The sequence below is a fragment of the Coptis chinensis genome, chromosome 9 (genome assembly GCF_015680905.1).
Source record: "Coptis chinensis isolate HL-2020 chromosome 9, ASM1568090v1, whole genome shotgun sequence".
Lineage (NCBI taxonomy): Eukaryota > Viridiplantae > Streptophyta > Magnoliopsida > Ranunculales > Ranunculaceae > Coptis > Coptis chinensis.
In genome coordinates, this window is record NC_141464.1 from 30,719,837 (window position 1) to 30,741,899 (window position 22,063).

Genomic DNA, 22,063 nt, shown 5'->3' on the forward strand with positions numbered 1-22,063 from the left:
GAAAACTACTAGGTTATTAACTCTGAATAGCTAGGTCCAGATTATTAACTCCGAATTCCTAGCTCCAAATGTTTTTTTATGGGTGAATGAGACCCATATTTATAGCTTTTTGGGATGGATTAAAATATGGTATTGAGTTTGATCCAATAGCTTACACCTCCTAAATCTGGCCCTTGATTCAAGAAGTGGGATAAGGGGTGCGATCTTGACCCTTGATTTTTGGATATTTTAGATGGATTAGGGAAAACAAACAAATCCTATATGTCCTTAATGAGCCCATAATCCAGGGTTTCCAAACATGGCTCCAAAATGGCATATTCTCTAGAATATTCTTCATTTTAGGGACCAAATCAAATCAAACAATTAAGGAAGTTTCTCTAGGTTTTTTGGAGGCTTGAAAATGGACTAGAAACCTTAATGAAAAGGTCCAACTCGATCTGGATCCACAGCCCACGAGCACGGGTCCAAAATCCACAAAAAGGCCCATTTTGACTATATTTTCAATGCTGCAAATTCCTTTTGACCGGGTCAAAATTAGGCAAACTCTTCTTCACAAAAATTGTTCATTAATCCATTAGGAAGGTCCATGAACTCTTAAAAATATCCTTGGATAGAAATCTTACTCCAAAAAATAGTTGCACTCAACAGTGCGCACAACGGGCTGAAACGAGATAGGGCAAGATTAGGGTTTTTGAAATCCAAAAGGAACCTAGGAAAGCTTGTACTCATTTCAAAGGATTTTTCAATGGGAATTCAAATATAAAATAATCTCATCCAAAGAAAGAGTGGAAAAAATGAGATTTGGGCTCCAAAGGGTTACATGGGCATTTTGTTCATTTTCAGCTCAAAACTCAGAAAGCAACGAAACTTTAGCAATAGCTAGAACATGATGAGGAGAGTCTAAAAACGCTAAAAGAAGATGAAAAGAAAGAAGTTTGATGTAGAAATAAAGACTCTAGAAAACAAATCACCTTATATGATCAAATTTAATTCAAGACAAAATCGTGAATGAATTATGCCTGGGGTGCAAAAATGGGGTGTCTACAGTAAGGATGTGTTATTATCCCCTCATCAATTTGTACAGATACATTGATGGGTGCTGTTTCGACTTGAAGTCGAAGAGCGTGATACATTCTACAGGTCTAAATTCTTTAATCCTTCACTATGTAGGCCTGGAACATGTTTTGTTATTATGTAGATACTTCTATTAAAGCATGAATGAATAAAATGTAGTGAGTATTGTGAGTCATTGCAATCCGGTTCACGTGTTAAAGGAAAAAGGGATTGTAAAAACAGAGGTAGAGATACAGACAAATTTCATTGACTGGTTATATAATAAGATATTAATTCTTACAAAAACAATATAATTTAAAAATACTAAGATAGTTCTCTTACTAGTCATGTTTTTAAATTGTTTTCTTGTGTATTGTTATAGTTGTTGGAGGACGATGCCACGAATTCTATGTTGTGGCAGTTAGTCAAAGGGCCAACTAAAGCTAAGACATACAAGAAGTACTGCGTCAATGGTTTTGTCTTCTCTCCCAAGTCTCATGATGATACTGTTACCACCCAAGACAGTGGTATTTTCATGAGGGCTGTTACTTCTTTTACTACAAGTAGGAAACACAAGAATCCCATTGATGTGACAACGATGTGGTACGGTTCATTAAACAGATAATCGAGGTAGACTATACCAACTTTCAAGAGGTGGTCTTTTATTGTGATTAGGTGAGGGTGGAGGACAAGTCTAATGGATGTAAAATCTATCCAGACTCAAGCTTGGTGATGGTCAACCTCAACAAACTAAAAATTTCAAGTAAGTTTTTGGATGAGCCAGCCATTCTTGCTAGAGAGGCATATCAAGTGTTTTATTCACAAGATTTGAAACATCCTGATTGGTCAGTGGTTATACATTCTCTAAAGCAATTGACTTATCGAGTGGATGAGCTAGATGTACCAACTGACTTCCAATCTACTCTTGAAGACCAGCCTAATTTGAAACCCTTGCTAGAAAGACGACGTTAATTATTTGTCTAATATGTTAATATAACTTTTTGCTATGGATGTATCCATTTGTGTTTAGTTTTATATTGGGTGAGTCATGATTTTGTGCTGCAAGTTTGAGGATTGTACACTAAAATTTATTTGATGGTTGTGCCTCAAAGTTGAATGTGATTTATTTTACGTTTTGAAGTGTAGTGATTTCACTTAAAGATTAACATATGCAGTACCTAATATATGCATCCATTATAATTGTCACTATTTGCAAGATGTTTTAATGGAATCAAGTGGTCAATCGTCAGGTTCTAGTGCATTGCACCCACTCCCATCAGGTCAAGCAACACCCCCAGCAGGTCAAGAAACACCCCCAGTAACATCTGAATCATCTGGAGCACCTTCATCAGTTAAGGCTAAGATACTTGTCTTGGTGTCTAGTAAGGGCACTACTGTTGGTCCTTATGCGGCAAAATGGGCAACCAGCTTAGGGAATTTTATTCGAGTAACCATCCCATTGAATTACAAGGATTGGAGGCTTATGAAACAATCCTTTAAGGATGCAGTGTGGGAAGCTTTGGCGGTAACATTCAATTCTTGTTAATAATGTTATCATTTTAACTTGACCAAAAATGAATTTCTAACTATTAAAATTCTTGATAGGGTGAGTTTGAATAAGATGTGCCCATGGCTTTGGCTTACAAACAACTTCAGAGGGAGTTTTCCTCTAAATTCAGGGCTGCAAAAAGCAACTATCGAAAAGAGATCATAAAGAAAACCTTAAGCAACGAAGCTGCTATTTCCGCTTGTCTAGATGGTATGAATCCAACTATTTGGGCCAAGTTTGTGACCCGTGAATTCAAACTTGAAGTCCTACAAAGGAATGCAAAGAATGTATCAAATAGGAAAATGAACGCCATTGGTCATACTCTTGGGCCACAAAAATATGCCCAAATACGTTACAAGAAGGTACCATCCTATCTCAATGTCTTTATTATTAGAAGTGGTCTGTAGTATCATTTTATATATTTTTGTGCAGAAATAAAAGAACCCTAATGTCAAAGTACGTCGAGAGGACGATTGGCTAACCGGTCACGAACGTTGTGATGGATCTGTTTTGGAGAGTACTCGTGTAGCATATGTAAGTATTTATCTTTTCTACATTTAAATGTGTTGAGCTTGTTGTTATGTAAGTATATATACATGGGTGTCCTTATTTGGTTGTGCTTGTTGTTTCAGGAACAAGTGAAATATGTTAAAGAAAGGAAACCTATTGAAGCAAGCATTAAGGGAGAGGGAGATACTGACGAGGTCATAGACCTTGATGGTGATTTACTAGTTAAAGTCTTTGGGAAGGACAAAAAAGGGCGTACTCGTGTTGTTGGCTCTCAAATCTCACCTGCATAAGTTGAACATGCTGCGGTTGGTGAGTACTTACTTGAAAAACATTGGCATCATCTGCTAGTGCTAGTCCCAACGTCGAGAAAGAGTTGGCTGAGGTGAAAGCTTCCATTGCCAGTTTGACTAACTTATTGTTGGTGAGTTTGTAACTTCTAAAATTAGGCATACATATAACTTGTATTTTTCCCTTACATGTGTTTTCTATTATCACAGGCTCACATTACAATGGGAATTGTCCCCCCACAATCTGCGATGAATACACCTCATGGTTCAAACTCACCGCATCATCCATCTCCAATGTCTCCTCAAAATTTAGCTTCTCATTTTGATGCGGCAAGTGCTCGTGTAGGATTGTCTGACCAGCCTAGAGTTACCCTATTGGATAGAGAAGGTAATGAAGTAGCCAAGGGGTTTGTGGTGACCGATCCTAAGCACAAAGATGTTTGTCATGGCAGAAGAATGCTTAGAGGTGGAAAAAAGATCAATATTGAGGAAGTGTTTATGGGTGATGTGTTACTCTATGATGGTCCCCAGGAAGGAAATAAAACCCTTCATGGTTATGTTGCTAGAGGGTGGTTGATTTGGGCTAATGGGCAGTTGAAGTATGATTAAGAATGGTTGATTAGTGCTAATCTTTTTGGACATATTGTTTAGCAAATCTTTTTGGACATATGGGCTGACAGAAACATTAAGTATGGGTAATGTTCTAGTTATAATTTAACAATCCTTTTGGACATTTGGGCTGACAGAAGAATTAAGTATGGTTAATGTTCTAGTTGTAATTATGTAATCTTTTTGGACATATTGGATAAGGGTTTTAGTTGCAACTTGTTGAACCTTTTTTGGATATATGTCTATAATTTTCATTATTGTTGATTGTATTATATGTATGCTTTCTAACCCTTTTTAACTCCGCCAATGCAAACTTATGAAATTAAGTTTTTGCATTGCTGGTTCCCAGCCCGAATAAAGGAGGAGGAAGAAGGGGGTCTCTTGGAAGTTTAGGGTTGGTGATCCATTTCAAAGGTAAACATATCGTCTAGTTTTATTGGTATTTGTTTAGTATATAGACTTTTGTACTCCTTTATCATTTCTTATTACGATTTAGTTTTTAAATTGAAAGTACTCTTCTATAATCAGATTGATGGTTTGCTAACAATTTAGAGGAATAAATGGAGTATGTTTCTATGCGATCGGAATTTTTGCTACTACAGGTAAATATATACCTCCTAAACTTTGTTATAAGTGTATCCCTTTATTGTAATACCGATACCATTATTTATCTTCAAAGTTGATGTACGTCTAATACGTACTGATTTACAGGTCGTAGTAACTGCAACTGGTGCAAGTTTAGTCGATAAAGCTGGAAGATGATCCCTTCTTGTGGTACGTGGAAGTAATTTGGATCCCTTCTATTTCTTTTTACCTATGTACCTTAGTTTAGTCTTCTAAGTCCTCTGTTTTTGTAATTTGGATCATTCATCTTTTTTAGGTCCAAGGTGATAGATTATGTGTTGAATCTTATTTTTCGTAGATACTTGGTGCCAAGAAACTACACAACACTATATTGGTAGATTTTCCCCTCAACACTTCTTTAATTTTCTTTGTTTCATATAGTGATAACCTTGCTTCAAACTGCAGGAGCTTAAAGGTAACATTCGTGTCTTCTACAGAGTGCGACCCATGTTGCCTGATGATGGTGCTAGTGTAGAAGCCTCAGTTATTTGTTATCTTACATCAATGGAGTCTCTGGGTCGGGGCATAGACTTGTTACAAAATGGTATTTTAGGTATAGACAAATCTGGTCTTACTGCAGTTCAACTACACTGTATGTTTATTGAATGGGGTCTTATCGTGATTGAAACTTTGTATGAACATGTCATATTTTATTGTCTGCAGGGCAAAAACACCAGTTTACTTTTGATAAAGTCTTTACACACGAGTCTTCATAGCAAGATGTTTTTGTAGAAATCTCACAGCTTGTTCAGAGTGCCCTGGATGGTTATAAGGTGAGTACATGCTTTGTTACTTGGTCTTATCTATGTTAACAATGATTACTTTACATACGCTTTACACCTTGTTTGGATTCATTCTCTGCTGTCAAAGAGTGTTCTGAGCTTATATAAATGTTCATTTTGAGGTGATTAACATTTGTCTTTTTTTTGTCAGATATTTCAATGTAGTCAATCTCTTGTATCCCAGGGTTGGAAGTACAAAATGCAGGTTACATTTCCACTATTCAAGTTTAAAGTCTTACTTTGTATTACTCTTTTAACTAATCTAAATGTCTTGCCTAAATTTTCTTAGGCCTCAATGTTGGAAATATATAATGAAACAATTCGTGATTTGTTATCAACAAATCGAGCTGGTATTGTGGACAATAGCATAGCCGGTAGGCAATATACAATCAAACTTGATGTGAATGTTTACACATGTTTCTGATTTGACTGTGGTAGATGTCTGCAGTTTGAAAGAGGTTTCCTCTCTTCTCCACCAAGCTGCACAAAGCAGGTATTTTCTTGCATTTTATGATAGATGAAAATTTCTTCAAATGAAAATGTTATATTTGTGTTGGCATCTATCTTGTTCAAAACCGCAACCTTTTTATTCTAATAAGGTTGGTTAAGTCATCTATATAAGACCAAAAAAATATTTGTAAAACAAATTATGTATTTGTATTTCAGGTTTGTCGGGAAAACCTAAATGAATGAACAGTCCTCTAGAAGCCATGTTGGTGGTGGAGCCTGATAAGCGTGAAATTATGTAGTTTACCTACGTAATGAACGATGAATTCACAACGTAAGTAAACTAACAACTATTTTGTTTCTATAAGTTTATCAAAAGTTTTCTACTCTCAATCCTATGAGATATAGTGGAGTAGAGTGATTCGTTCCACTCTTAGTCCTTCCGCATGCTGTGTTTTCTAAGTATGAGTATCTTCTTAAAGTCTATGAGAGATTTACGAAAAGGCAACTAGACTAAGATGCAACTACCCATGAAATGCAACTAGTCGATTATCAGACAACTAAGGGAATGCTACGTTGATTCGATGATAAGGAGTTAGAGGGGGGTTGATTCCACCTTAACTCAACTTAATCCACTAGCGACGAGTCGTCGTAATCCGAATTGAACTACTACGCAGAAACAATCGGTTCTTCCTAATCCCTAATTACACATGGCATTTCTACCAATTAATAATTAGCATGTGAACGATTAAACCCATTCTCATGGTGAACTAAACGCGTTTCTAGAGTGGAAAGGAAATTACGACAATCTCCGATAATTGGAATCAAGCTTTCATCAAGGTTTCTCAACCCCTCTAATGGAGGTTTAGCCTTGAATCATTCATAATCATTTCCATTTAAATTAAATCTAAACATAATATAAAGCATTGAAATTTACTTAATTAAACAATAATGAAATCTAAATTAATGACTAAAATGAAATAAGAACAAGAATTGAAATTAGATCTAGAAATGGAAATGACAAAATCAAAATTGATAAAAAATACTACTTTATTGATCTAATCAAATGAAGAACAAGATTCAAAGGTTTAATCTAATACAATAATTTAAATGGAACTAAACTTAATTAAAACAATTAAATCTAGATCTAGAATTATCTATCTTATTTTAGGTCTAACTAGCTACCTAACCTAACTGCTATTAACAAAGAGCTAAGCTTTTGTTTTTTATACATTCAGATCCAAAAATCGTTCATGGGCTTGGAGCCATGTTTTGGGCAAGAGAATCAGGCCCAAAACCCAATTCTTTCAGTCCAAAAAGGCCTCTTCAGCTGCAGTTGGCTTCCACAGACTTTTCGTCCACTTCTGCTCCACTGATTGGGTCAAGGCATGGACCATTGCAAAGCTCTTTCCGAGCCGGTCGTTTTGACATAAGGTAGGCCTCAATCCGAGGTCTGAGTCCAAAGATATGGCATTCGAAGTTCTCACGACTTTTGCTCCTTTATCTCGCTAAAGTGGCACATTTCTGCACATAATGGACTTTGAAGCCCGAAATGCATAAAACACGTGTCGGTATTAACTCTTACTTATTATTCACATAATTGGTCTAACAAGATGATTATTAAGGGGTTAAAACTACAGTTTTGGGCTCTTATCAAACCACCCCAAACAAATTTTGCTTGTCCTCAAGCAAAGATGAGAAATTAGAATAAGTGACCAAAAATGGAGTTCTAACTACTCTCTTTCACTTGAGTCGCGATTGCATTGACCATATGCAACAAGGCCTTAAACCACTAGGAATTCCCTAGTGGACGAAGTTATAGCCTCGTGAGAGTTTTCTAGTGAAGGTACTCACAAACTTCATCTATACTACAACAACTAAGAAAATAAAACTATTGTTTCCTTTATTCATGCTCAACTATCTATACATCTCTCTAGCAATTGAATAAGAATAACCAAGTCAGAAACCTAAGCTAATATATGCATAATAATCTATCATCTACAATAAACATATACACAATGAGTAGTACTATAAAATGTTTAGCGGTTTGTTTTCGAGAACTTCGAATAAGCGTCCTTAAGTAGGTTCTCACAATAATAGTCAAGAAACAACACTCTGATTTTTCCACTCAAGTTTCACTACTCCAGTAATACAATTGGGCACACTTTACCTTACAATCTCAATGACACACAGGAAGCCGGAGTCGATCAAACACATCTGCCACTTACTATCACACTAACCTATTCCTAATTGAGCTAAAGGTCTTTATTAGGTGTTGCGGGGATTAGGAGATGGTTTAAGAAGGAAGAAAATGGATATTCTAAAGGACAAGTCTGAGATAATAGAGTCTTCATATTATGTAACTAGAGAAAACCTTGTTATTTACTTTTGCTTCTACACTTTGTTTCCATCCTTAGCCATATTTTTCTTTTTCTTTTCTTTGGCTTTTGACTCCCTTTTATTCTATTTTTGGAGTTTTTATTTTATTTCTATTTTTCTTTTCTTTGGATGAAAACTTCTTTTCTTTATTTTCTGAAGCCACTAACTAATTTTTGTTTACATAGGTTTTTCTCTTCTTCTTTCTTCATTCATTCTATTCTCAGACTTATTCTAAATTGGGTAGGTTGATTTATTATTTTTTTTTTGTTTTGTTTTTGTAATGTGGGGTAAAGGAATTGTGGTTTATGGAAGGGCTAATGAAAGGCTCGATTAGGCTTACTAGCGAAAAATAATTCATAGGTTTGAATTTCTGGCTATATCGATCCAAAAAGGGCCTAAATTCTCGCTTAGGATATGGTTTAATGATCAAGCAAGTGGACGTGTGATTTCTCTATCCGGATTTTACTTCTCCCTTGTGTCATTTCTCAAATGTTTCGCTCATATAAGGCTTTAGGCTATATTCTCACAGGATTTGTAGAATAAGTACTCTAGCCTAGATTTCAGAAACTTACTGCTAACAATCATAGATACTCATGTAATATATTTATAGATAGATGTAAAGATTATTACCTATATATTAACCTAAGTTTCTAACAATTATTCTCGACGCGAATGACTCATTGAGACTTCTAGATTGTTAAGAGCATGGAGAAAGAAACAAGACCAATATTCCTAAGTGTATAGCATAACTTATTTATTTATATTTTTAAATTTTTGAAATTTTAACTAGAAAACAAATGCATATTATATATATTTATATCCTAGCAGATGTCTTAATTACACGTGTTTCTATGCCCCCCAAACAAGAAGCATGCTTTGTCCTCAAAGCATTTAAATAAAGAGGGTAGTAAAAATACCATTGAAACGCGTGAAATTCAGGAACATCTGCAAAACAAAGTTAGAACGTACTAATATAGGAAATAAAAACTGACTCAACTCTATAATGAAGTTCTACCCATTATGGGGTTAAAAGAATGAAATTGCTTGGGACATAAGCGGACACTAACGTAAACTAAAAACTTACCTCCACTCCGCTGTTATTCGTCATATTAGGCCATCCTCTACTTATATAAAGAAGTGAGGCTCCTTCACGCCTGCCCATGCTATGATAATTTGCCGGGCTTCACGCCATTTATCATCTATGGTTGCTAACCTATTAAGTGCCACTTGGTCGATGGGGTGTAGGGTGCAACCTGGTGAGGTTGTATCCGCCACCCTTTGCCAAGTCATTGCACGGAAAGATCGAATAATACTATTGGTGGGTCGCACCGCGTGTCTATCCTAATCCAATCCGTGAAAACGTGTACAAAAACAGGAAAGAAACATAGCATAATACGCGGAAATTAGAACGGGCATAAGAAGGTACTTATGCCTCATGGTATGGGCTCGTGCTAAACTAGACATCAAAGTTCCGGGAAGGTCATAGAACCGGGCGCCCCGTGGCTAAAGCAAGGAAAACGCCGCAAGTGGCGCCATTCACGTAAGAAAACCGCCATTCCCCTAAAATGTTTAGCATAATCCAAAACATAACAGTTCCTATGTTCATGGACAAAGCTACCAAGAACACGCGTTATAGTCCCCTTGGTCCTCAATACGGAAAAATGCTTGCCCCATAAGCCTCGTGCAAAACTCATAAGTGTAGACATGCATATTATCGACCCAATAGCACCATGGGTCTTGTATCTCCGGGCATAGCAAGTCCAAGAACAAATGCTAGCAAGAACACGGTAATTTCCATTGGTTCATCGTCAATGTTGATGGAGAACACTTGTTCTCCATCCGGTCTCTCAAAGAAAATGCAGTTATTATAAAAATAAGATGCAAGTCTTTGGAGAATAAAGTTCAGCCGGTCTTACCATAAGAGGTTCCCAGCCAACGTATGTGATCACCCTCGCAAAACCAAGCACCGTAAGTAGTGCTTTGGAACAAATCTTCAAAGACTGTTCGGTATTATTATAGGAGATGTCATCTCAAAACTACGCCTGGAACAGTACCGCAAAACAACCGGGTACTACGCTGGCGAAAAACTGGAAAATTTCTGGTCCACGGAAGTCGGTAGCGAAAGGCACGCCAACTAGGGCGCCGAAGTCGCTCTTTGTATTTTGGAATTCCAGTGTTTTAGCGCCGAAGTCGCTTTGCCTTAGGCGCGCCGGGCCTTCGAAAGTAAAATTTTCTGTCAGAAGTGTAGTGTAGAAAGCGAAGCCTGGGTATCCGAAAGGATTCTGATTTGCAAAAATGGAGACGAAACGTGGGAATCGCGGGTGTGAAAGGTGCGTGATGGAGTTTAGGTGTAGTGTGAGTTGTGAGGATAGATTGTATCAAGTTTATATAGGTTTTAAGTTGCTAAAATGGGTCGGAAAGTTGCCAAAACTAATTACGGCAGTTTTCGGAAATCCTAAAATTTCCAAACCCGAAAACGGAAACAACTCATTTTCTTGATTCTAATTCAAACCCAGTATCTTTTAGGTTGATTATATGATTGAATGTACCTATTTAATCTAGATTTCATCCTACAATGATACTTAATCATATTTCTGCCTAAACAACCATATTTTCACCTTGACTCCGCAATAAATTCTAACAGTAGGGTTATATAAAAATAAAGCTTGAATTGATAAAACCACCCCCAAACAAGTTGGGAAGGTGGGATCAATATGAAACAACCACACATACTGAAAATAACCCCTTATATTAAAATTTTCATTCAGAGTACCTTTCACTACAAAATTCAAATTACGAAAATAAAAGTTACATTACAATAAAAACAACAAAAATAAATAAAACAACAACTACTATCAATCCTCACACTCTCTAAATACCTCGCCACTGGTGGCGGAGGGCACACTCTCTAGTGGTGGCTCCGGCTCTCCCGGGTCCAAAGCAGCCAGTCGTCCCTTCGTCGACGACGCCATGCCTCGTAATTTGTGTCCTCGGTCCTCGAGCAGAGTCCATGATGAGGGGGGAAGCGTGCAAGCATATCCACTCTAAACCGGGCCGGGCTTCCATCTCAGCCCTCGCTTTGTTCCCATCTCTCATCCTCTCTGCGGGTGCGGATCTCGAAGTTGTGATGAATAGTCACCTGTCGAGTCCGGAGGTCCCCCGCAGAGATAGTGTTTAGGAACGATGCCCCTATGAAGCATAGCCATGCGTTCCGTGCATCGACCAACACCTCTGGAAGGCATCCGTATCAAAGCAAGTCACGTCCTCCTCATCCTCCTCCGAATCATCCTCATGTCCCCGAGCCTCCTCTTCATTCTCAGCTCCACCATCCTCTTCTTCTTCTTCTCTATCCTCAGCCCTCCTCCAAACTTGTTGGACACACTCCCTATAGATACGCGTGTTACGGTGCGGGGGTAATGTAAATCCTATCGACGGAGAGGCGCTTTCATCTTCAAAGATGATCTTGGTGATTAACACGGAAGAGGTGCCAAAGACTTTCCGACCCCTAATCATGCTCAAAAAAACTCCAAGATACAGAAATCGTACTTCTGCTCCTGGAGTACCCATAAGACGTGGAGGCAGGTCATACCGATGTCGCTGACCTTGTCCTTCCCTAGGACATTCCGACCAATCCACCGGGTCAGAGCCACCGGTTGGTCCCGAGGATGCTGGCGAACACAATGGGAGTTTGTATTGTAGCTCCCATTGATGACGATCCACGCCCATCGAGGCTCTACCCGTCAAACCGGGCTCCCCAGAGTGGCATCGGATGGATTCTAGGCGAATGCCTAGAATCTCGATAACAAATCCATGAGTCAACTCCTCCTCTTTTTCCTTACCATCACAAAAATCCTACTCCCCTCCAACTCCCTGGTGTTGTAGAACCATCGGACCAAGTCTTCATGGTAGAAGGCTTGGTCGAAAATACCACAAACTACCCCATCTCTACTAGCCATTTCGTCACCGTAAAAACGGCGAAGTGGTCGGCAAAGAAAACTTTCTCGGTATAATTCGGCGTTGTTGAGCCATCTAGTGTTTGGAATGGAGTGAGGGTTTAAATATGATGTGGTGGTGGTGGTTTAAATTGACCGACTGAAAGAGCAGTGGTGGTGGTAGAGTGGTGGTGGCCGCAAAGACCAAAATTTGTAAATTTCGGTGGTTTTAGTGATTTAAATCGGTGGGGGTTGTGGTGGTTTGGTTTTAGAAAGATTTGGGGTTAGGATTTGATTTTGGGCGTGGGTTTATTGTATTTTCTTTTTAATTTTTATTTTGTTTTAGGTTTTGGAGCTTTGTTAATGGCGGAATGGAAGATGAAAACGATGAACTGATGGTGAGAAGGTAAAAGGCTGGCCTTGCTGAAAGCTACCGCCGAAGCAGAGGTTGGGCCCAAGCCCAAAATCGAAATTTTTGATTTTTTCGCGAATTTCAATTCAAAATTGCCGCTTCGTTACCGGTCCGATTTTTGCGAATGAGATATGGAAATGATCAGGAGAGAATTTCCTATCCAATGATCCATAAAACACTCTATTCTGACTTCGGATGACATACGAGATAGTGGAAAATGCCTCGAAGTGCGTGCATGACGTAAGTTATGCGAACGAATGAACTCTAAATTAATAGATTATGTCAATCCGAATCGTAATACAATAAAACGGCCTAAGCAACTCTAATGGGACATAAAACATTTTAGTACGGAAACACGAACACCCCACCCCCAAACAAATTTTTTACATCAAAGCTTAGAAAATTTGTTTTTAGCAGTGGGTCTTTTAAAGTCAGATTCCCGAGACTTCCTAGATTACTATGTGTATTTTTATTTTTATTTTTATTTTTATTTTTTTATTTTTTTATTTATTTATTTTTTATATTATTTTTAGAAGGAAAAACAATAAGCAATAAAGACATAATTCACACCATAGAGAAACATGACTCAAAAATCCGAGAAAAACATGCAAGAGTGGAAAACGTGAACTATGTGAACCATGGACTTAGGATCCGGTACTTACAGCCACACACTCCATAGGGAGGGCCCGGTTACCTTAATGGTGCACTCACCAATATATTAAAGTGAAAGGAAGTGCACCAAACACAGAATTTGAGTCGTTTATAGTTAGATACTCGAGACTTTATCTAAAACATATGTATGAACATGCAATTGATCATATATCAACAACCGAAATAGTTGTGGATCATTCCATAAATAAATATCACAGAAAACATATCCAAACACAATCAAGCACCAAGATTTTCTACGACGCAGCCTAGTGGAATGAAAACGGGTCGGATTACCCTATTGTGTAACCTATCATGCACCTTCTTTTTAATTTTTGAATGAGTGGGTGTTCTAGTAAATAAGTGTGGAAAAGTGAATGGTTGTGGAGAATATGGTGGATATGTATAAGTTGTAGAAAGACAGCCTGTACACAATGAGGATGTGGTTTTAGCAATCAACTCATTCATTGTGTGTGTAGGGGCTGTCTCAATTCTGAAAATGAAGGTGTCAAATAGTTTGTCCTTCTGAAGTATCTGTTTGCTAGGAGGATTTAAAAAATTATGAAGCACAGGAGAAACAAAAGGATCGAGTGCAAAACTCGAGATTCCTTTGAAAGGGTGGAAGGAGGGAATCGAGGTGGATGTTGTGCAAGTTAGTTCTTGATAGGGTGAATTGTCACCTACTCGAAAAAACTCATCGAATTCCTCATCTAGATTGGTCATATCCACATTACTATGGTAGTCCTCTACATCTTTGAGAAAATCATCTATCCCTTCCTCATCAATAATATGTGTATCGACTAGTGTAGGAATGAAAATGTTGGAGTCTGACTTTCCAAAGGAAAGAATTTTGGGCATATGACTATCAGGGAACATGTTGTTGAAATAATCTCGAACAACGCTTTCGATCATGCTAACCTCTCCATCCATAGATGAATCGGGTAACTGTGTCCTTGTTTTAAAAACATTGACTTCAACAGCAAGATGGCCCAAAGACATGGACATTGAACCATCACGGCAATTAATGAGCACATTGGCGGTTGCCGAAAGGGCGCCCTAAAATGATCGGACAGAGTCGTTAGCGACTTCTCAGATCGAGGACTACAAAATCAGCCGGATAGTAGAAATCTGAACTTTTGCCAAAGACATTTTCGACTACACCCTTAGGATACTTAATAGACCGATCGCCTAATTGCAACGCCATTTTAGTGGGTTGCATCTTGTCTAGACCTATTTGTCTATACAAATAAAATGGGAGTAAGTTAACACTAGCCCCCGTGTCTAATAACGCCGTCGTATAGGAATCTCCTAAGGTGCATTATGCGATGGGGCGACTAGGGTCCTTGTACTTAACAATTCCATTATGTTCGGATAAGGTTGGGAATTGTTCCGTTAAAAAGCGTCTTTTGGTATATTTGTCTTCCGCCTAGTAGTACACAATTCCTTAAGAAACTTAGCATGATGTGGTAGCTTTTAATAGCTTCGAGGAAGGGTAGGTTTATAGTTAGATTCTTAAAAACGTCCCTAATCTCCTCGTAATTTGTATCCCTAGTTAACATGGCTAATTTTTGTGGAAACGGTGGTTTTACGTCTATATTTAGCAATGGTATTACCCGGATGTTTAACCGTGGCTTTACTGTTTCTTAGGTTGTGTTGTAACCGGTACCTCTACGGTGGTAGGCTCTTGGTTTCTATTGCGGTATCTAGTAAAATAGTAGGTGTAGGGGACTCTTGGTGGGGTAACTATAGGCATAGTTACCTTGTTATCAACCACTCTGCCGAACGGAGAGTGGTGATGGCATTTATCTCACCTACATTTTCATATTCATTACTAGTATTATCGGTTACCTCAAAGGCTGTGTTTGTTGTTTTAGGATTAGGTATTGCGTGACCGGCAACACACCTTTGGTTTGGGCTTTATCTTGAGCCAACTATTGGGTTAAATTATTAACGGATTGTAGAAGGCTGTTGGTTAGATTGAGCCATGGTTTGGAAAAGTTTTTGGCTCACTTGTATGAAGGTGTCAAAGGCGATCCCGTTGTGTGGGTGTAGTAGTCACGGGTGGTGTGGACCGAACTATTTCACGTGAATTATTTATAGGTGGATTATGATAATTATTATTTACCGAACGATACCTCTATTAGCATTATAATTATTATAATTACCTTGACCTTGTGCTTGACCTTGTCGAGGTTGCACTTGGTTGTTATAATTATTAAAATTACCACGACCACGTCCTTGTCGTAGTGGAGCTTGGTTAAAGGCGTGCGTTGGCCTAACATATTGATTATTGTACCGCTTGAGGTGTGACTTGTTGGTTATTTCTCCAACCGGAGTTGGGATTTTGTCTCCAAGGGTTAGGTTCACTATTAATGGAACAAGCCCGTTCATAGGCTATAGGACGATGGGAGTCGGGATGCTTTCGGGGACTCAACGAAACTACATGGGTTTGAATTTACATTCATGACGGGGATAGGCTTTTGTTGTACGAAATGGCCTCGACCTTTTTAGTGAGTGATTCGATTAGAGTTTTAAGCTCGAAATCGTGTTTAATTTCAAACATACCGCAGCCTTTAACTGTATTAGTAGAACTAAGCGGAGCCGGGGATATCATCACTACCCCCAATTATTATTTAAAGCTTAGTTTGGTCCTCTAAAAATTTATAAGCCTCAGGGCTCCTTTACTTAAGAAACTACCCCCATTCATTATGTCAAGGACTTCTTTATGGTGATGTTGAAGTCCTTTGAAAAAGGCACGAACTAACGTGTCTTTTGCTAGGTTATGGTGTGGACACTCTATAAGCGGATCGGTGAAACGATTCCAAGCCTCTGAAAATGATTCATGAGGATTTTGTCGAAAAGAAATGAATCTTGGAAAGCATCTCATCCGTCTTTAGGGGTGGGTAAAATGTTCCATAAAGAGCTGAACAAGTTTAGCCCACGAGTCCACGAATTAAGCGCCAAGCGGTTAACCAAGACGCCTTATATCGGCTAAGGTGAAAGGGAATACCCTTAATTTAATTTGTTCCGCACCAACCGTAGGATGGTGGAATGTTGTTAAGACTTGTTCAATCCTACGATGTCTTGATAAGGTTTTTCATGGTCTAAACCATGAAAAAAAGGTAACAAATTAAAAATATTTGGAATGATTCTGAAATCCCCGTTGGTCTGCTAGAACGATGCAAGATTTGGGGCTATCGCCAAGGCTTTGTAGAAGTCCGAGAGAGGAGTCTCTTTTCTTCCCCATTATATCGGTGGTGTGTGTGAAATAGTAGCTAGAGGTGTAGTGTGTGGTATACTTGATAGACTTGTTTGTTGTTTGTTGTTGTGTATTTACGTTAGGTGTTTTGTTCGACCGGACCTTAATCTCATGCAAGACTAAGTCGAGCTTAACTAAACATGCAACACTCCAAACAATTCTGATATACTAGTATAAACCTCTAACAGGAGATGCGAGGTGTGGAAGAAAGGAATACCTGATTGCGTCCTTGCTTCGCTTATGAATAGCGTCTTGTTTACGCTTGTTCAGTGTATATAGCAGGTTAGAACACTGAAAAATATGAAAGAGCAAAGTTCGAATCAAAACTGTCGAAATCCGAAAAATTTAAAAGCGCTTTCGCCAAGGCAAAGGCGGAGTAATTTTCAAATTACAAGTTTTTTAGGGCGGGTTCGCTCCCACCATATGGGGCGGGTCGCTTCGTCGATAAGTTAGGGCGGTCGCTCAAGGAGGAGGCCAGCCTTCGGTGTAATTTTGCCCGGAATTTTTCAACTCTGAAATGGACAACCACAGTATGAATCAAACAAGGGTGGGTGGGTGAAATGGGACTTTAAAAACAGTACTAACACTATGAAAACAATACGAAAGTGAAACTAAGATGGCAGCGGCGCCATTTGATAAGCGTGAAATTATGTAGTTTACCTACGTAATGAACGATGAATTCACAACGTAAGTAAACTAACAACTATTTTGTTTCTATAAGTTTATCAAAAGTTTTCTACTCTCAATCCTATGAGATATAGTGGAGTAGAGTGATTCGTTCCACTCTTAGTCCTTCCGCATGCTGTGTTTTCTAAGTATGAGTATCTTCTTAAAGTCTATGAGAGATTTACGAAAAGGCAACTAGACTAAGATGCAACTACCCACGAAATGCAACTAGTCGATTATCAGACAACTAAGGGAATGCTACGTTGATTCGATGATAAGGAGTTAGAGGGGGGTTGATTCCACCTTAACTCAACTTAATCCACTAGCGACGAGTCGTCGTAATCCGAATTGAACTACTACGCAGAACAATCGGTTCTTCCTAATCCCTAATTACACATGGCATTTCTACCAATTAATAATTAGCATGTGAACGATTAAACCCATTCTCATGGTGAACTAAACGTTTCTAGAGTGGAAAGGAAATTACGACAATCTCCGATAATTGGAATCAAGCTTTCATCAAGGTTTCTCAACCCCCTCTAATGGAGGTTTAGCCTTGAATCATTCATAATCATTTCCATTTAAATTAAAATCTAAACATAATATAAAGCATTGAAATTTACTTAATTAAACAATAATGAAATCTAAATTAATGACTAAAATGAAATAAGAACAAGAATTGAAATTAGATCTAGAAATGGAAATGACAAAATCAAAATTGATAAAAAATACTACTTTATTGATCTAATCAAATGAAGAACAAGATTCAAAGGTTTAATCTAATACAATAATTTAAATGGAACTAAACTTAATTAAAACAATTAAATCTAGATCTAGAATTATCTATCTTATTTTAGGTCTAACTAGCTACCTAACCTAACTGCCTTTAACAAAGAGCTAAGCTTTTGTTTTTTATACATTCAGATCCAAAAATCGTGCATGGGCTTGGAGCCATGTTTTGGGCCAGAGAATCAGGCCCAAAACCCAATTCTTTCAGTCCAAAAAGGCCTCTTCAGCTACAGTTGGCTTCTACAGACTTTTCGTCCACTTCTGCTCCTCTGATTGGGTCAAGGCATGGACCATTGCAAAGCTCTTTCCGAGCCGGTCGTTTTGACATAAGGTAGGCCTCAATCCGAGGTCTGAGTCCAAAGATATGACATTCGGAAGTTCTGCTGACTTTTGCTCCTTTATCTCGCTAAAGTGGCACATTTCTGCACATAATGGACTTTGAAGCCTGAAATGCATAAAAACACGTAATCAGTATTAACTTTTACTTATTATTCACATAATTGGTCTAACAGTATGATTATTAAGGGGTTAAAACTACAGTTTTGGGCTCTTATCAGAGCCTCACATTAATATTGGTTAGTTTTACAATTTATAACATGTTTATGTAGGTAGGGGTGCCATCTAAGATAAGCAGTGGGACGATTATTCTGAATGTTATAACTTTCAGAAGATGTTGGTCCCACATATAGGTAACACAAATTCTCTAAATTCCAATTCAGGATGTGGAGAGATACCATTTAAGGGGAAATTCATTAATAGTGAACAATGGCCTTTATATTTACCGGGGAAGGCTACAATTCTTGAAAATATGCATGGATGGGAACTTAGTCCTACTTTTGCTGGACCTCGGCTTCCACGGTGGATGGAGAAAGTAAGTTTTTAGTTCAAGAGTATGTTAGTTTTTTTAGTTATAATCTCTTTAGTGAATGTAGTGAAGCTTGTACTTGTGCTCGAGTATGTTACTTCAAGGGGCCATTAGGTCCATAACATAGACGTGATTCTTGTTTACTTCAATTACTGGTCTTTGCATCTCATTTCTCGCCTCAGTTATACTTGATTGCAAGACACTTATTTATTTATTTATTTATTTAGCTTCTTAATGTTGATCACATTTCCTTTCCTGGTCACAGCGGGGTGTCTTCATTCAATGAGTTCATTCATGAGATTTCTGTGGATTCTGATAGTTCTAGCATAGATTATGCATCTAATGAAGAATATTATGATGAGAGCATGTCTTCTACTCCACAATCTCAAGATTCACGTGTATCCAGGGCTAGCAGTTTCTATAAGTATGATAGACGTCAGTCTCGATGGTTCCAATGCTATACATTTTCTCATGGATAATGTGGCCTATAACGTTGCTCTTGAGAATACCATTCCATCTTCTTCATTCATCTGGGTACAGGAGTTCAACAGCCCCCAGTACCTCGGGAAGCACTCAGCCTCCACATGTACACTCTTCTATGAAGTTCAACTTCATCAAGGATCACATTATTCACCACACAACTGACAGAAGGCGTGGAGTTGTCAAGGTTTCTTTCTAATTCCTTTTCTGTCTTGGACTCTTATTTTGCTCTTTGATTGACAAACGTTAGAATCATGATCACCACAAATTCCTTCACCTACTATCTTGGACAGGTGCAGTAGTGGTTATGTTTGTTTCTTCTCATGCTTGTCATTATTGATTTAACCAGGACTTTCAGCTGGCAATTGAAATCTTCATTGAGGTAATATTTGATGTTGTTCACAAGGCAGCACATTTTACACTTTCCCCATCAGAAGCTTTCAGAGCATTGTTTAAATTGTTTTCCTCTCATGACAGCCAAAATTAAGGCATTCCTAATGATAGTATTGATACATTTGTGCCTACGACTACACTTGGAGACAATGATCCTACTCCCACTGAGAGGCAAACCACTTTTCATCAGTCTCTGACCACAGATGCACGGACATGCCAAGACGTAATCACTGAGCTTGGGTAAGAGATAAATGATTATGTTGGAAAATTTATTTAAGGTACTTAACAGACCTTGCTCTGATGTGGTATACTAGTATCACATTGGTTATGGTATGAATTCTTTGAATTTCAGAAAAATGAAAATGAGGTTTTTATGTGTGTGAACCTACACCAAAGTAATGTTAAGCGAACAGGTTTTGTTGTAGGGGAGACGATTGATCAAATGATATTTCATGTCATTGAAAAATAGAAATGATAACTATAGTATGTATATCTTGCTCTGGGAGAACAAGTTTGGAGTGGAGGTGATGATTTTTAGTACTGTCAGAAATTTGTTACTATCTGGGATGGTTTTTTGGATTGCATGGAAGCCCCATGCAACAGTTTAGAGTGATTTAGTTGCATTATTAATGGTGTATTTTTTGTCATTTCCTTATGATTTTCTATATCTCTTACAAGTTTCTAATATGAACCCTATCTCAGGTATCCATATGAAGCTATTAGTGTGGTTACTTCTAATGGATATGTTCTTCTTTTGGAAAGAATTCTACGGTATGAGAAGAAAAAAAAAACTAATTCCTCTTTCCCCTCATTAGCCGTTAAACTCTAAAAGTATTTCTCTTTGAGTTTCATACTGAAATTTCGATAACAAAATTTCCTTGCATACATTATTGCCTGACACCCGTCACCGCATGTTGTAGGCGTGATGCAAGGAAAGTTGTCTACTTACAACACGAAATAATGGATTCATCGATGGGGTGAGTTTCTATTCTATTTTTATTTCCTGAGTGCATTTTCTGTGTCATTTTCTTGTTATGTTTTTTTAGGTATGGTTTGGAGCAGAAAACCCTTACCGTTTTATTAAATAAACGAAAAGGAAATTACAAGATAATAATTGGAAAAAGACTTGAGAGAATAAATTAATGATGTAATTGCAATATTACATAGTAAAGGCCTAAGCAACTAGAGATTGAGCCGATCTGAAAAACGTATATTCTTTACTATATATATTAGTTAATAGCACAGGTATTATTTCGGGCCAACTGGCTTATACAACTGCTTTCTACCAATTATGTTAAAACGACAAAACTTGTTTCAATGCATAATGTTAGGCTGTCATTGATGGTTCTTTTCCATAAAAATACTTCTATTTGATGTTAAATATTATGTCTTATGAAACTTTTTTAATTTTCATTTTTCTTTTCGCCAGCTGGGTATCGAATGGAGTTGTTGGCTCTCCAGCGTTTGCAGCGTTTGATCAAGGTACTATTACTTTGTTATACCTGGAGAATTAGTTTTCTGACTTGGCCAGTATTAAGATCAATGCACATTCACGGCTTAACCATACGAATGTTATAACTTTTAGAAGATGTTGGTCCCATAGATAGGTAATACAAATTCTCTAAATTCCAATTCAGGATGTGGAGAGATATCATTTAAGAGGAGATTCATTGATAGTGAACAATGGCCTTTATATGCATGGATAATGCCAGGGAGGTGTATAGCTAGGACCATCAGCTCTGGGTAGCAATAAATCTTATCTTCATCATGGTTTTCCTGCCAAGAGCCTCACAGTCATAGATACTTTAGCCAACATCGGTCTTCTCTTGTTTCTCTTCCTAGTCGGCATAGAATTAGACCCAAAGTCCTTGCCATTGCTATTGTAGGGATCACCGTACCATTTGCTTTAGGAATCGAAGATTCTTTTGCTATCTGTAAAATTATTTCCAATGGTGTGGACCAAGCTTCATTTCTTGTCTTCATTGGTGTAGCTCTTTATATTACAGCCTTCCCTGTTTTAGCCCGTATACCAGCAAGGCGTGCTCTTTTCATTGGATACCATATTGCAGTTTCATCTCATATACTATGCTCTCATCACTTAATGAAATTTTTGACAAAAGCCATGAACTCATTGAACCCATGCAGCACGCCAATTCGCAAGGACTTGGATTCAGACTTCCAGACTTGGTGTTGCAAACTGTGATGTTTTGTGATGGAGCTGGGTGATTAACACGCATTTTATTTCATGTTTATTGGTTTTCTTGATTAATTAAGTCCGAGGTCCACAGTCCAAAGTCCGAAGTCCAAAGACCAAAGTTCCAAGTCTAAAGTCCGTATAGTCGTACGTTTATGTCAAGTTACCTTACTCACGTGGGTTTG

At 38.0% G+C, this 22,063-nt stretch overlaps 2 long non-coding RNA genes across 2 annotated transcripts; both read left to right on the plus strand.

Moving 5' to 3' along the window:
- Positions 1-5,074: 5,074 nt before the first annotated feature.
- LOC147475529 (uncharacterized) lies at positions 5,075-5,809 on the plus strand. Its single transcript, XR_015207305.1, has 4 exons — positions 5,075-5,176; positions 5,296-5,405; positions 5,566-5,619; positions 5,704-5,809. It is a non-coding gene; the product is annotated as an uncharacterized LOC147475529 (long non-coding RNA).
- Positions 5,810-19,757: 13,948 nt separating this feature from the next.
- LOC147475530 (uncharacterized) lies at positions 19,758-21,548 on the plus strand. The gene is made up of 4 exons (XR_015209165.1): positions 19,758-19,924; positions 20,387-20,661; positions 21,114-21,166; positions 21,322-21,548. It is a non-coding gene; the product is annotated as an uncharacterized LOC147475530 (long non-coding RNA).
- The last annotated feature ends 515 nt before the right edge of the window (positions 21,549-22,063 follow it).